This window comes from Schistocerca piceifrons, chromosome 8, assembly GCF_021461385.2.
Source record: "Schistocerca piceifrons isolate TAMUIC-IGC-003096 chromosome 8, iqSchPice1.1, whole genome shotgun sequence".
NCBI classification, from domain to species: domain Eukaryota; kingdom Metazoa; phylum Arthropoda; class Insecta; order Orthoptera; family Acrididae; genus Schistocerca; species Schistocerca piceifrons.
The window spans coordinates 380,720,219-380,733,474 of record NC_060145.1 but is presented as its reverse complement, the minus strand read 5'-3'; the positions used below and the strand labels follow the sequence as shown (position 1 = coordinate 380,733,474).

At 43.1% G+C, this 13,256-nt stretch overlaps 1 protein-coding gene across 1 annotated transcript in view; it reads right to left on the bottom strand.

The window, feature by feature from the left end:
• The window catches only part of LOC124711126 (homeobox protein PKNOX1-like), a 731,542-nt gene that overhangs the window by 50,407 nt on the left and 667,879 nt on the right, over positions 1–13,256 (bottom strand). The gene's annotated exons all lie outside the window — the stretch shown is intronic.

Here is a 13,256-nt window from a genome sequence, read left to right as displayed (position 1 = left end):
GAAAATTGTGGTACGACTTGACTAAAAGAATGGATCGGGTGATTGGAGACATCCTGCGGCTTCGGAAAATAGTCGGTTTGGTAACGAAGGTAAGTGGGGAGGTTTAATTATTGTAGAGGGAGATCTGGGCATGAATACTCTAAGCAGGTAAAAAATGGATGTAGGTTGTGGGAGCTTCTCAGAGAACTGCATCAAGTCTTCTTCAGAATGCACAAGGCACATTCCAAAGTCAAACGTTTGTTTCCGGTTACGATTATGCGCCTAGACCTATCGGTACTCAAGCGCTACCTAATATGTACAAACGGAATTGCTCCGGAGGTCATAACTCGGGTTCTATAGGTGATAAAAAGTTAGGGTCAAGTGTTTTGGATAGTCCTTGCGCTAGCGACTATTTGTATACCCAACAGAAGCATCGCTATCCTAAAGTACTGGGTCGAAGTATGAATATTACACATTTCCTCCTGCATAGGCAAATGGAGCAAACAGACTGATTCTTTCTGCATTTGTTGTAGTCTACGGCGGACAATGGAGGCACCATTAGATCATTGGCAGTTCCTTAGAAAATCTCAAAAAAGGCTGTTTCTATCTTTTTCGTACCACAACGAGGCGCGGATTCCAAGACAGCTATGCACAGAAATGCCTAAGACTTTTACGGTATGTTACTAAGATCCCGACCTCGAATAACCTTGAAAACTTTCTTGATATCTTTATTCATTTCCCAGATAGAGAGGTTCACAGTTACCCTACTTTTACACGTAAGATCTGGTGTGAGGCGAAATCATAGTTTTTAAAGTGACCTATCTCGGAGAAATATGCTGTTAAGTGTCTCTGCTTTCACCAGAACAGTGCTGGAAAGTCCATGTTGTAGTGCTAAATCAAGTTCAAAATTTTTGTCCACGTAAAATCCGGTCTGAGGTGTTTTGCGTTATTTCAGTTTTACATAAGGGAACCATCAAAATCATACGGACCCATAAAGTTCTGTTCATATGTGTGACATGACGTGCTGTAGGGAAAAGAAGGGAACCAGCGGAAATGGCCTATCTGGGCACAAAAAGCGCGAATATGCTCCCGTTTAAAAGTATCTGTCTGAAAAGTGGGGTACCAGCTGCCTCATTCTACTTTCCTCACCAATGTTAAAAATGTTCCCAAGGATTTTGGCGTGCAAACATATTCGTGGTTGTTTTATGCTGAGAGAGGAGACTGTGGCAGTGAGAAAGAGACGGAAAAGTAGTTGCGGTATAGAAAGAACGAACGAGAAAATGGCAGTGTGAGGGAAAAGGAGGAAAATAGTAGCATTGGAATATAGTTGACAGTGACAGAACAATGCTAGGAAAAGAGTGAAGGAGGTGCCAGTGGGAGAGAAAAAAAGAGAAGGAGTACGAGGAAGTAGGTGAGAGCCAGTGATAATGAGAGATACAGTCAGTGACAATGAGAACGGGGAAGAGAGAGATAGTGACAGCGAGAAGAGACAGTGACAGTGCGAATAAATGAATAATCACAGTAAGAGACGACAAGAGGGAGACAGTGACAGGAGCCGACACTAAAGGTAGAACAGAACGAGGGAGACTGGCTGTGAGACAGGAGACAGTGACGGTTAGAGACGCACAAAGAGATAATGACAGTAAGTTGGGCTGAGTAAGTGACAGAATGGGCAAGTGAGACTGCGTGGGTACGAGCAACTTGCAGCGATGGACTAGTGGGTATGAGTCAGTTGCAGTTAGGGGAGCTTGCGGGAGTGATGTTAAAAAGAGAGCATGTCAAAATTACTGGAAAAATTTTCAGAGGTGCTGAGGAAGGTAGAATGGGGCAGCTGGCAACACACTTTTCGGCCAGAGTGTTTTCCATCCTCTATTCCACTATATTTAGTGAACAACACCGCTATCATGAGCGTCGCTGACATAGTATTATAGTAATTCTCTGATACAATTTTAACGACGCTACTTAGGATTCACTGTGCAGCAACAAATAAATTATTGCTCTAAAAATTCAGTTTTGCAGTGGCCATTTTCGGACATATTCACACACGTATACATAGAGACAATTCAAATCACTCAAAAAATCAGCATTATCAGAGATGTGACAGTATACCATAGATAGTTTTTGCAGACTGCTAATTTCTTTTATGGTCTGTATCTCGGAGATATCATTTGAACGAAATCAATTCGCTAGATTTTCTCGTAGAGTTTTCTTAGGCACATCAGCATACACTACAAATCCATTCCCCCAGCGAAGTGCTTTTGCTGCTTCTTTGTTACTAGTTTCGGAAGACGTTTCTTAAGACCCTACGCGACTATATGGTATCAAACACAATGATTGTAAAAAAGAAATCAAGTTCTTCGGTTAAAATATTCCTCTCTGTTCACCATTCGATCGGTTGAGTACAACAGCATGAAACAGAACGTGACAATATTTTTGAAATCGTGTTCAAACCAGATTGGGATTCACTACCACGGCTTCGGCAGTAGGACTGCCTCACGTCATTCGCAAAATTTGCGACGACAATGTACACACATAAAAAAAGAGTTTTGAATCACGCCGATTCCCAGAACTTCTGAAGATAGACGTTGACTGTGGATGTTGAATGTTCGGAGATGTCACTAAACCGGCCCAATGATATAAACAACCATGCATGAGCAGCGCCTATTAGACGAGCGGGGTCCGACAGCCGATCAGTTCCAGTCATTTCACCAGGTAGGAGCTACACGGCTCTTGTTACCTGTAGTTCAACCATGCCTAGGCGGTCAATACCGTTGTTCGATCGCGTCCGCATTGTTACTTTGAGCGAGGAAGGGCTCTCAACAAGGGAAGTGCCCAGACGTCTCTGAGTGAACCAAAGCGATTTTGTTCGGACATGAAGGAAATACAGAGAGACAGGAACTGTCGTTGACATCCCTCGCTCAGACCGCCCAAGGGCTACTACTGCACAGGATGACCTCTACCTACGGATTGTGGCTCGGAGGAACCCTGACAACAGCACCACCATGTTGGCCGGCCGAGGTGGCCGACCGGTTCTAGGCGCTACAGTCTGGAACCGCGCGACCACTACGGTCGCAAGTTCGAATCCTGCCTCGGGCATTGATGTATGTGATGTTCTTAGGTTAGTTAGGTTTAAGTAGTTCTAAGTTCTAGGGGACTGATGACCTCAGAAGTTAAGTCCCATAGTGCTCAGAGCCATTTGAACCACCATGTTGAATAATGCTTTTCGTGCAGCTACAGGATGTCGTGTTACGACTCAAACTGTGTGTAATAGGCTGCATGATGCGCAACTTCACTCCAAACATCCATGGCCAAGTCCAACTTTGCAACCACGACAACATGCAGCGCGGTACAGATGGGCCTAACAACATGCAGAATGGACCGCTCAGGATTGGTGTCATGTTCTCTTCATCGAAGAGTGTCGCATATGCCTTCAACCAGACAATCGTCGGAGACGTGTTTGGAGTCAACGCGGTCAGGCTGAATGTCTACACACACTGTCCAGCGAATACAGCAAGGTGGAGGTTCCCTGATGTATTAGGGTGGCATTACGTGGGGCCGACGTACGCAGTTGGTGGTCATATTGGTGGTCTGTACGATACGTGAATGCCATCCTCCGACCGAAAGTGCAATCATATCGCAGCATATTGGCGAGGCATTCGTCTTCATGGACGACGATTCGCACCCCCATCGTGCACATCTTGTGAATGACTTCCTTCGGGATAACGACATCGCTCGACTAGATTGGCCAGCATGTTCTCCGGACATGAACCCTATCGAACATGCCTGGGATAGATTGAGAAGGTCTGCTTATGGACGACGTGACCGACCAACCACTCCGAGGGATCTATGCCGCGACGAATACAGGCATGCATCAATGCAAGAGGACGTGCTACTGGATATTAAAGGTACCAGTGTGTATAGCAATCTGGACCACTTCTGATGGTCTCGCTGAACGGTGGTCCAACAAGCAATGTGTGATTTTCATGAGCAATAAAAAGGGCGTAAATGATGTTTATGTTGATCTCTATTCCAATTTTCTGTACAAGTTCCGGCTTTCTCGGAACCGAGGTGATGCAAAACATTTTTTTTATATGAGTGTATATTATATGAAATCTGTGAACATATAGAATACCTGAGGACAAAGTGAAATGTATAAACAGTGAAGAACTCAAGAGAACACAATGTAGATTAAATTTCAAGCTAGGATAATAACTCCAGGGAACCACCACGGAAAGTTTTAACATTGCAACACGTAAAAGAAAGCACGTACCTAAGATCAGTGAAAACTAGGCTTACATCAACTCAGTACCTACAGAAGATACATAACGATAATTTTACTGGAGATGGAAATAGTAAAATGCATTGTATATTTACAACAATTTGTTCTCAGAGCTAAGCAGAAATAAAGCAGCTCTCAGAGGTAAGAACAAACATGGGATCAGATATGGAATACCAGTTTGCACTGAAGATTCGTTATAAGATTCGAAAACTTCTAAAGGCTAAAGCCGCGAAGATACGCTGAATGAAACAAGGTTAATTACTGAACTTTTAATGTTACATTAACGATGATCGCAACGCAAAAAATGAAAGCGTTAAGTGTCTGGAAAAAGGGCATTGTGATACAATGTATGTACTAACAGTACATAAAACAGTAAAAGAGGCAGCTGCAGGTATCAGTGGTGAGGATTAAATGTAAACCCACGGCACACATATGTTTGTAAAGCAAATGTATCGTTCAAAACAAATAATAAAATAATGCATTTGAGTAAATCGCAAAAGCTCGGAAAATTAAATGATCAGGAGAGCCAAATATTCCATAACGGTACAAAACCCAAATGTGGTACCGTTTAAGCTGAGCAACATGCAGCGTACAGCGCGTTTCAATGAGATCTTAAAAAAATAAAAACAGAATGGAGGAGGAGAGAGAGAGAGAGAGAGAGAGAGAGAGCGAACTGGTACAAGGAACAACGGAGGGGGGAAAACGGCATGCACAAAAATTGGAATGACTATGAGTCTGTTAGGCGTTCTGAGATAGTAGCCTGCTGTAGGGCAAGAAGAAATGGGGAGCAGTCTCAAAAACCACAAAAAAAAGCGATGACTAACAAATCATCTGTGTCAGAACTATAGTAACATCCTTTCTTTTTCGCCAACAGTGCATGGCATGTGAAATTTAGCGTTATAGTTGACAAATGAAATGGCACAAATTCAGAGACTTTACTGGTCTCATACAAATATGATTTTATGTACACAGACTGAAGCGGCGAGTAGAAATTTGTACGAAGGCTAGGAATCGAAGCCAGGTCTCTGGCTTACTAAACAACTGCATTAGCCACCAAGGCACAGCGGTTCACACAACTGCACAGATTACCCTGGCACGCCGCCCTATTCGATCCCAATTCTCACTGCCGCCCCAGTCTACATTAAATTCCACATTACACACGAACCGAATTGCCGAGGCTCTCCATGTGCCGGTATAGCACTTCAGCATCGAACGTAAAAAACCTTTCGTTCAACCATTGAGAACGAGTTCATTGATGAAACTCCAATTTCCTATATTATGCTGGAAGCTGGAGACAAAGAGGTATACTGTCACGAGGCAAGATGGTACAAAATTACTGTCGTTGAATAGAACTCTTCAAACTGAAGACTTTTTTTGGTTCGGAAAGTATTCTGTGGTGAAGTGGACCGTTTCGACAGTACCATCACAAAAATCCGCGTGGCAACGATATGGTGAACAATGCATAAATAAAAAAACAGAAATTTGTAAAAATAATGGGGTGCATAAGAACTCCCTTTTAATGCTGCAATTACTAACTTTCTCGTGTGGTTCTCAGTTTGGTGCAAAGAGAGAGAAAAAGAGTTTTTCTTAAATTCCCTTTATGGGTAGCACACTTTCTTTCCATTTTAATTGCAAAAAGTCTTACAACTGAGAGAGGTGGTGCAGTGGTTAACACACTGGACTCGCATTGGGGCACCCCGATTTCTTTCCCATCCTTGATACAATCCGAGATTGTGGTCCGTCTCTAGTGACCTCGATGTCGACGGGACGTTAAACCCAATCTTCCTTTTTTTCAATATCACTACATAAGACATGTTTAGTTTTCCCCACGATATGGCCAGCTCATTCTTCCTTTGTGGTCAGGTGTCCTTTAAACAAAATTAACTCTAGCCGATGTGTTCGAGTTTTTTTGTAGGGCGTATGAAAGGTACAGTGCATCAATAGAATACCTCAGTTACAAATTCTGGCTGCTGCTAGCTGCAGATATGCATCAGAGTACTCAAAATACACGATGAAGCGTCACTAATATTCTTAGAATAATGAAAAAAGCGGTTTGAACACTTGGCGTCCTGAATGGAAAACAGGTAAAGGTGTTCATTTGTATCATTCTGGAAACATCCCCCGGGCTGTGGCAAAGCCATGTCTCCGCAGTATCCTTTCTTCCGAAGTGCTAGTCTTGCTAGTTTGGCAGGAGAGCTTCTGCGAAGTTCGGAAGGTAGGAGACGAGGTACTGGCAGAAGTAAAGCTGTGAGGACAGGTCGTGACTCGTGCTTGGTTAGCTCAGTTGGTAGAGCACTTGCCCGCCAAAGGCAGAGGTTCCGACTTCGAATCTCGGTCAGTCACACAGTTTTAATCTGCCAGGAAGTTTCGTGATCATTTGTAATTATGTCTTAACAAGGAAATCGATTACAATTTAAAAACTCATCAATTGTTTCCCTATGCAAATGACAAAAAAAAGAGAAAGTTTTCCTTCTCTGTAGCACTGGAAGGAAATCTGTAAGAATATCCATTAAGCTAGAAACTTTCAGTGTCTTAACACGAACGCTGAAAATATCACTCATTCCTTCTGCGCCAGAAACATTGTTTTCATGATAGCATATACCTCAGCCATAAAAGATTTTAAAAAAGCCTTTTCATTGAACCTATTTGCATGGAGTTTGAGATCTGAGCAGTGGTCTGGGATCATGGTAGCAGTTATCTGAATTCAAACACCTTAATTTTGTAAACAGTCTTTACGGGTTCGCCGCCGGATCACGTTGTGCAAATTCCACAATATTTCCTTGGAGCAACTGTCCATCTTCAGGTGGTTCAACCTTGCTGGTGGCTAGGTACGACTGACGGTATCCGCACGTCGACGCCCCATGCGCGGAAAACGCGCATGTGCAAATGACTTGCAGATAGGTGGTGCCATATTCAAACGCCCTCTGCGGAAAATCGTAGGGCGGCTCTGCTGCGCGTGCGCTGTACGCTGCGTTTACTAACAGTGCGGCCGGGAAAAGTCGGCAACTGCTGAACACTGTCTGAATAAAGGACATCGCATGATTTATGAAATGACGGAAGTTTTATCCCCGGCATCATCTTGCGTAATTGAGGAAGCAATACATATCCGCACAACCGATAATCTCATCAACAGAGATTGGATTTCAACTCAGCACACCCTGGTACCCTGCACTGTCTGCTATTAAATCACGACGCGAAAAATCAAGATTTTTCGATAACAGACACGTCATAACATTGGTCTAGTACTGTCTTTGGTGAGTAACGTCTGGCCGCACTGTTAGTAAACACAGAGCCGCTCTGCAATTTTGGGCAGAGAGCGTTTGAACATGGCACCAGCTACCTGCAAATCATTTTCGTTTGCGCGAATTCCGCGCCTGCGCATTCTTCGCACGCGCGTTCCAGAAACGGGGCGTCGACGTGCGGATACCGTCAGTCGTACCAGCAATGTTGAACCAACTGAAGATGTCGGACAGTTGCTCCGAGGAAATACTGTGGAATTTGCACAACGTGATCCGGCGGCAAACCCGTGAGCACTGTTTACGACATATCCGCCGGGAAAGTTTGAAGAGTCATACTTTAATTTTGACTATCTTCCCAGTTTATTTCTGAAACTGAACTTCTTTCCTGAAGTCCCCACTACACACGCAGCAGAGCGAGGTTCACGATGGAATTTGTCCTTAATAATTAGCCTAGGCGTACTTTGCACGAAGACGTTTTGACGTACCGTTATCGAGAAAAAGGTGTGATAGATGTGCCTGGGACACCTAGTGTACCTTAATAATTTGAATAAATTTACTTCGAAGACTTGTGGTCAGAACTTAAAATTAAACACTTCTAAAACGAATTCACGGAATCCAGATACTGACGTCTCCATTTATGCAAGTATCGATATATTTGACTGTCTACACATGGAGTTCATAGGGACCTGAAGATGGCATTATTAAGATGCCGAACTGGTTGTCTAAATAAAATAACTTCTCAAAACATACGGCTGTATGACGATTTTTCTAGGTAAATATCTGACCGGCCGCTGTACCCACAATGGAGCAACAGTAATCTGAGACTGTCCGCTGCTCTTTTTATGTACCACGTTTACCAAAATGTAACCTCCTGAAGACACGAAATTCACAAAAGCAGGTAACAGTGGATTTATAACCCTTTGCTAGAGTTTGCGTGGAAAACGATATGTAAAACAAACATTACAATATCACCGAAATATAAAGGTAACTGTGTTGTAGACTATAAAATTAAACATTTTTTGTAGCATATTGCAAACCTTCACAAAATAATACTGGCTTTATTATAACGGTCAAAAAGTTACATTTAGCGTACTTAAAGCTAAATTTGTATCAAGACTGCACGTGAATGAACATTCTAAGTACTTTACCTGAAATCAGCACCCAAAAATACACCAGAAATACCCTTCGCCTTTAAGAAAAAAATTCATTGTCAACTTTCATCGTCAACCAGTGTTATCAGAAGATCACGCTAAGAAAAACAATGCAGAACCACGAGTGAGACTTGTCAGCTGTTTCTCCGGCGCTAAGTGTGTTCCAACATGATGGGCAGTAGTGAGACCACACCCTTCCACTCTAACAGGTGAACCGACTTTTCCAACGGACAGACGCTGTCAACGCGAGCGTGGAATACATCTGGTAAAAAACACTTACAACAGTGGGTGAAATATCGGAGAATATTACAACGTAATGCGTCATCAGATTCCCGGTAGGATTTTACTTAAACGACACTTCTTACTTTAGTTTTTTTTATTTCCAGGGGAGGAGCAAAGCGAAACTATGTCTCGTTCGGAGAGAACCAAAGGATACCAAGGAAGTGTATGGAAAAGGAATTAAAGTTCAGAGGAGAATTAAAAACTTTAAAGTCTGCCGATGACATTGTAATTCTGCCAGAGATGGCACATGACTTTGAAGAGCATCTAAACGAAATTAGTGTGTTGAGGCTATAAAATGAACATCAACGATATGTAATGTATTTCAATTAAATCAACGGTATTTCGGCAATGAAATAACTGAGGACGGCCGAAGTAGAGAGGATATGAATGGAGTTGGGCAATATAAAAAAAAGGGTTTCTGAAAAACAGAACTTTGTTACGTCGGATAAAAATGTAATTGTTAGTCTTTCCTGAAGGTATTTGTCTGGAGTGTAACCTTGCATGGAAGTGAAACGTAGATGATAAGCATTTGCGACAAGAAGAAGGCAGAGGCGTTTGAAATGCGCTACAGAAGAATGCTGAAGATCAGATGGGTACATCTAATACCTAATGAAGAGATACTAAAACGAATTAGGGAGAGAAGAAGTATTTGACTGAAAGAAGGGATCGATTGATAGGCCACATCCTGAGGCGTCTGGTACGTGTCAGTGTGGTATGGAAGGAAGAGGGAGAGGATATGTGTGTGTGTGTGTGTGTGTGTGTGTGTGTGTGTGTGTGTGTGTGTGTGTGTGTGTGTGTGTGCAGGGGGAGGGGGGGAGGTACAAACCGTAGAGAGAGACGAAAGCCTGACTACAATGCATGCGTTCAAATAGCTGTACATTATAGTAGTTATGCAGAGATGATTAGGCTTTCACAGAAAAGACTAACGTGGGGAGCTGTATCAACTAGTCTTCTGACTGAAGCCCAGAATAAATGAATCAATAAAAGGCATGTGCGGTAATTAACATTAGTACCTTGAATTTCCATGATTCAGTCGCAGTTTCTTCCCGGGTTCATATACGAGGGGCGTTCAATAAGTAATGCAACAGCTTTTTTTCTTCTCGGCCAATTTCGGTTGAAAAAATGCAGAATTTGTTGAAGGACACCGTGAAATAGTCCCGATTCAGCCCCTATAATTCCATGAATTTCAGAAGTGGTGGCACTATACGTAGCCTTCAAAATTGCATCTGGAACGGAGGTGCGTTCCAAGTAGATAGCTGTCATTGAGTTTCTTTTGTTGGAAAACCAGAGCATGGCAGATATTCATAGGCGTTTGCAGAATTTCTATGGGGACCTGCCACAGAACAAAAGCAGGGTGAGTCGTTGGGGGAGGTGTCTGTCACTATCGCAACAAGGTCACGCAAACCTGTCTGATCTCCCGCTTACCGGCCGGCCGCACACAGCTGGGACTCCTGAAATGCTAGAACGTGCGGACAATTGTGATCGACGACAAACGAACTTCTCCTTCTCTATGACAACTCAAGTCCTCACACAAGTTTGCGCATCCGAGAGGAGCTCACAAAACTTCATTGGACTGTTCTTCCTCATCCACCCTAGAGCCCGCATCTTGCCACCTTCTGAGTTCCACTTTATGACCCAATGAAGTATGCACTCGGCGGGAAGCATTGCATGGATGATGGGGAGGTTATTGATGCAGCAAGAGGTTGGCTCCGACCAGTAGAGTGGTACGATGCGGGCCTGAGAGCGTCGCACTGAATGGAAATTATCTTGAAAAATAGGGTTTTGTAGCCAAAGTAGTGGGGAATCCAATAAAATCAACATGCTTTGAGAAAAAAGTGTTGCATTATTTAGTGAACGCTTGTCGTAGATTCCACTCGCGGTCAACAAAGTGTTTTGGTTGCCGCCTGTTATAAGTTTGACTGTCTCTATAGCCTATTTCAACAGTTATGCCTGATGATCTAACTCACTACTGCACCGAACGCTACGTGCGCCTAACAAACATTTGGATATAAAAATAATTTTCAGTTCTGAAAGGTTATAGAGCAGAAAGCAATGCAGCTTCCCTCACTTCCACATGGTGCTTCGGGTTGCCTGAGCGGCAGGGGTTTGCCAGTTGACGACGCGGTCTGCTGTGGGAAGGAAGAATGCTTCGTTAAATCGGCAGGAGGTAGTGACGAGGAATCATCGTTTCCATAGTGTTGACCTTGTTTCATTGCCTTTGAAAATTACGTTTGGTGCTAAGCAATACATTTTGTAATCGGTGTGCACCTTTTCTACCACATTCGAAGAATTTTACTTCTCATTTTCAGTGAAAGGTAAGACATCTCGTGCAAATATGTCATCCACAAAGCTCGACACTTTTGTTATGTCTGGTCTTCCACAGATGTAAGGATACGTGAAAAAGCTAAAAATCATTTTCATTTTAATTCTCCTTCTCACATGTTAAGCCATAATACGAATACTCGGTGGGGTTTACGAACACGGACGTCGTGTTCTGCAAGAACGGATCCAGGCACTTATTCAGACCTTTTAAACTGAGGACATGCTACGATTGTAAGTGCCCTGCCTGTAAGTGTGGTAGGTCCGCTGTCGTTTTCTATCTACATAAATGATCTTTTGGATAGGGTGGACAGCAATGTGCGGCTGTTTGCTGATGATGCTGTGGTGTACGGAAAGGTGTCGTCGTTGAGTGGCTGTAGGAGGATACAAGATGACTTGGACAGGATTTGTGATTGGTGTAAAGAATGGCAGCTAATTCTAAATATAGATAAATGTAAATTAATGCAGATGAATAGGAAAAAGAATCCTGTAATGTTTGAATACTCCATTAGTAGTGTAGCGCTTGACACAGTCACGTCGATTAAATATTTGGGCGTAACACTGCAAAACAATATGAAGTGGGACAAGCATGTAATGGCAGTTGTGGGGAAGGCGGATAGTCGTCTTCGGTTCATTGGTAGAATTTTGGGAAGATGTGGTTCATCTGTAAAGGAGACCGCTTATAAAACACTAATACGACCTATTCTTGAGTACTGCTCGAGCGTTTGGGATCCCTATCAGTTCGGATTGAAGGAGGACATATAAGCATTCAGAGGCGGGCTGCTAGATTTGTTACCGGTAGGTTAGATCATCACGCGAGTGTTACGGAAATGCTTCAGGAACTCGGGTGGGAGTCTCTAGAGGAAAGGAGGCGATCTTTTCGTGAATCGCTACTGAGGAAATTTAGAGAACCAGCATTTGAGGCTGACTACAGTACAATTTTACTGCCGCCAACTTATATTTCGCGGAAAGACCACAAAGATAAGAGAGATTTGGGTTCGTACAGAGGCATATAGGCAGTCATTTTTCCCTCGTTCTGTTTGGGAGTGGAACAGGGAGAGAAGATGCTAGTTGTGGTACGAGGTACCCTCCGCCACGCACCGTATGGTGGATTGCGGAGTATGTATGTAGATGTAGATGCACTCGCAACAAGACTAGCGAAGTCTTACCGGCATACATCAGCCGTTTCATAGTTAGTGTACTAGGTGAGAGTGTTCGTAATTCATGCTTTAGCGTCGGCGTCAGCCGATGTGCCTACAAGCTGCTTTTCCTGGCGCGCTATAAGTACAGCAGGTTCGCATGATTAGAAGGGATGTTAATGTCAAGTATTCCTTATGAATAGTGCATCATCTTATTTCATCAGTGTGTAATCTGCCTCTATCGTAAGATTAAACATGTAACAGATTGCACCATGTAAGAGACGAGAAAATATGTTGATGTCTTAAACCCAAATTGGTATGGATTTAAAATCGTTCAGTTCTCACGAATTATAATTATATGTGTGCGTTAACAAATGGCATAGCGAAAGTTCTTGGCAGATTATAACTGTAAGCCAGACTGTAAATCGAACTTGGAACGTTTGCATTTTACGGGCGAAAGAGCTCTACCGCTTGAGCTATTCGAGAAGGTACTGGTGAGTCTTCAGTTGCGCTTGAATAACCCAGTCGATGTTTAAAAACTGGTAGGTAGAGAACTTGCCCATGAAAGGTAAAGGTCCCAAGTTCGAAACCTGGCCCGGCACACATAGCTTTAATGTGTCAAGAAGTTTCAAATCGGCGCACACACCACTGTAGAATGAATATGCATTCTGGAAAAACCATATTCACAAATGGAACATACTTCAAGAACAACAAGAGCACATTTTATGAAAACATGTGCACACACGCGACGTAACGCTTTTGTATGAACAATAGTTTTCTGAAGCGTTTCGCAACTAACGAATAATCACACATTAGTTTTCACCGGGGACGGTTAACTAGGGATAAGGTGCGGGTCTGTTACATCTAC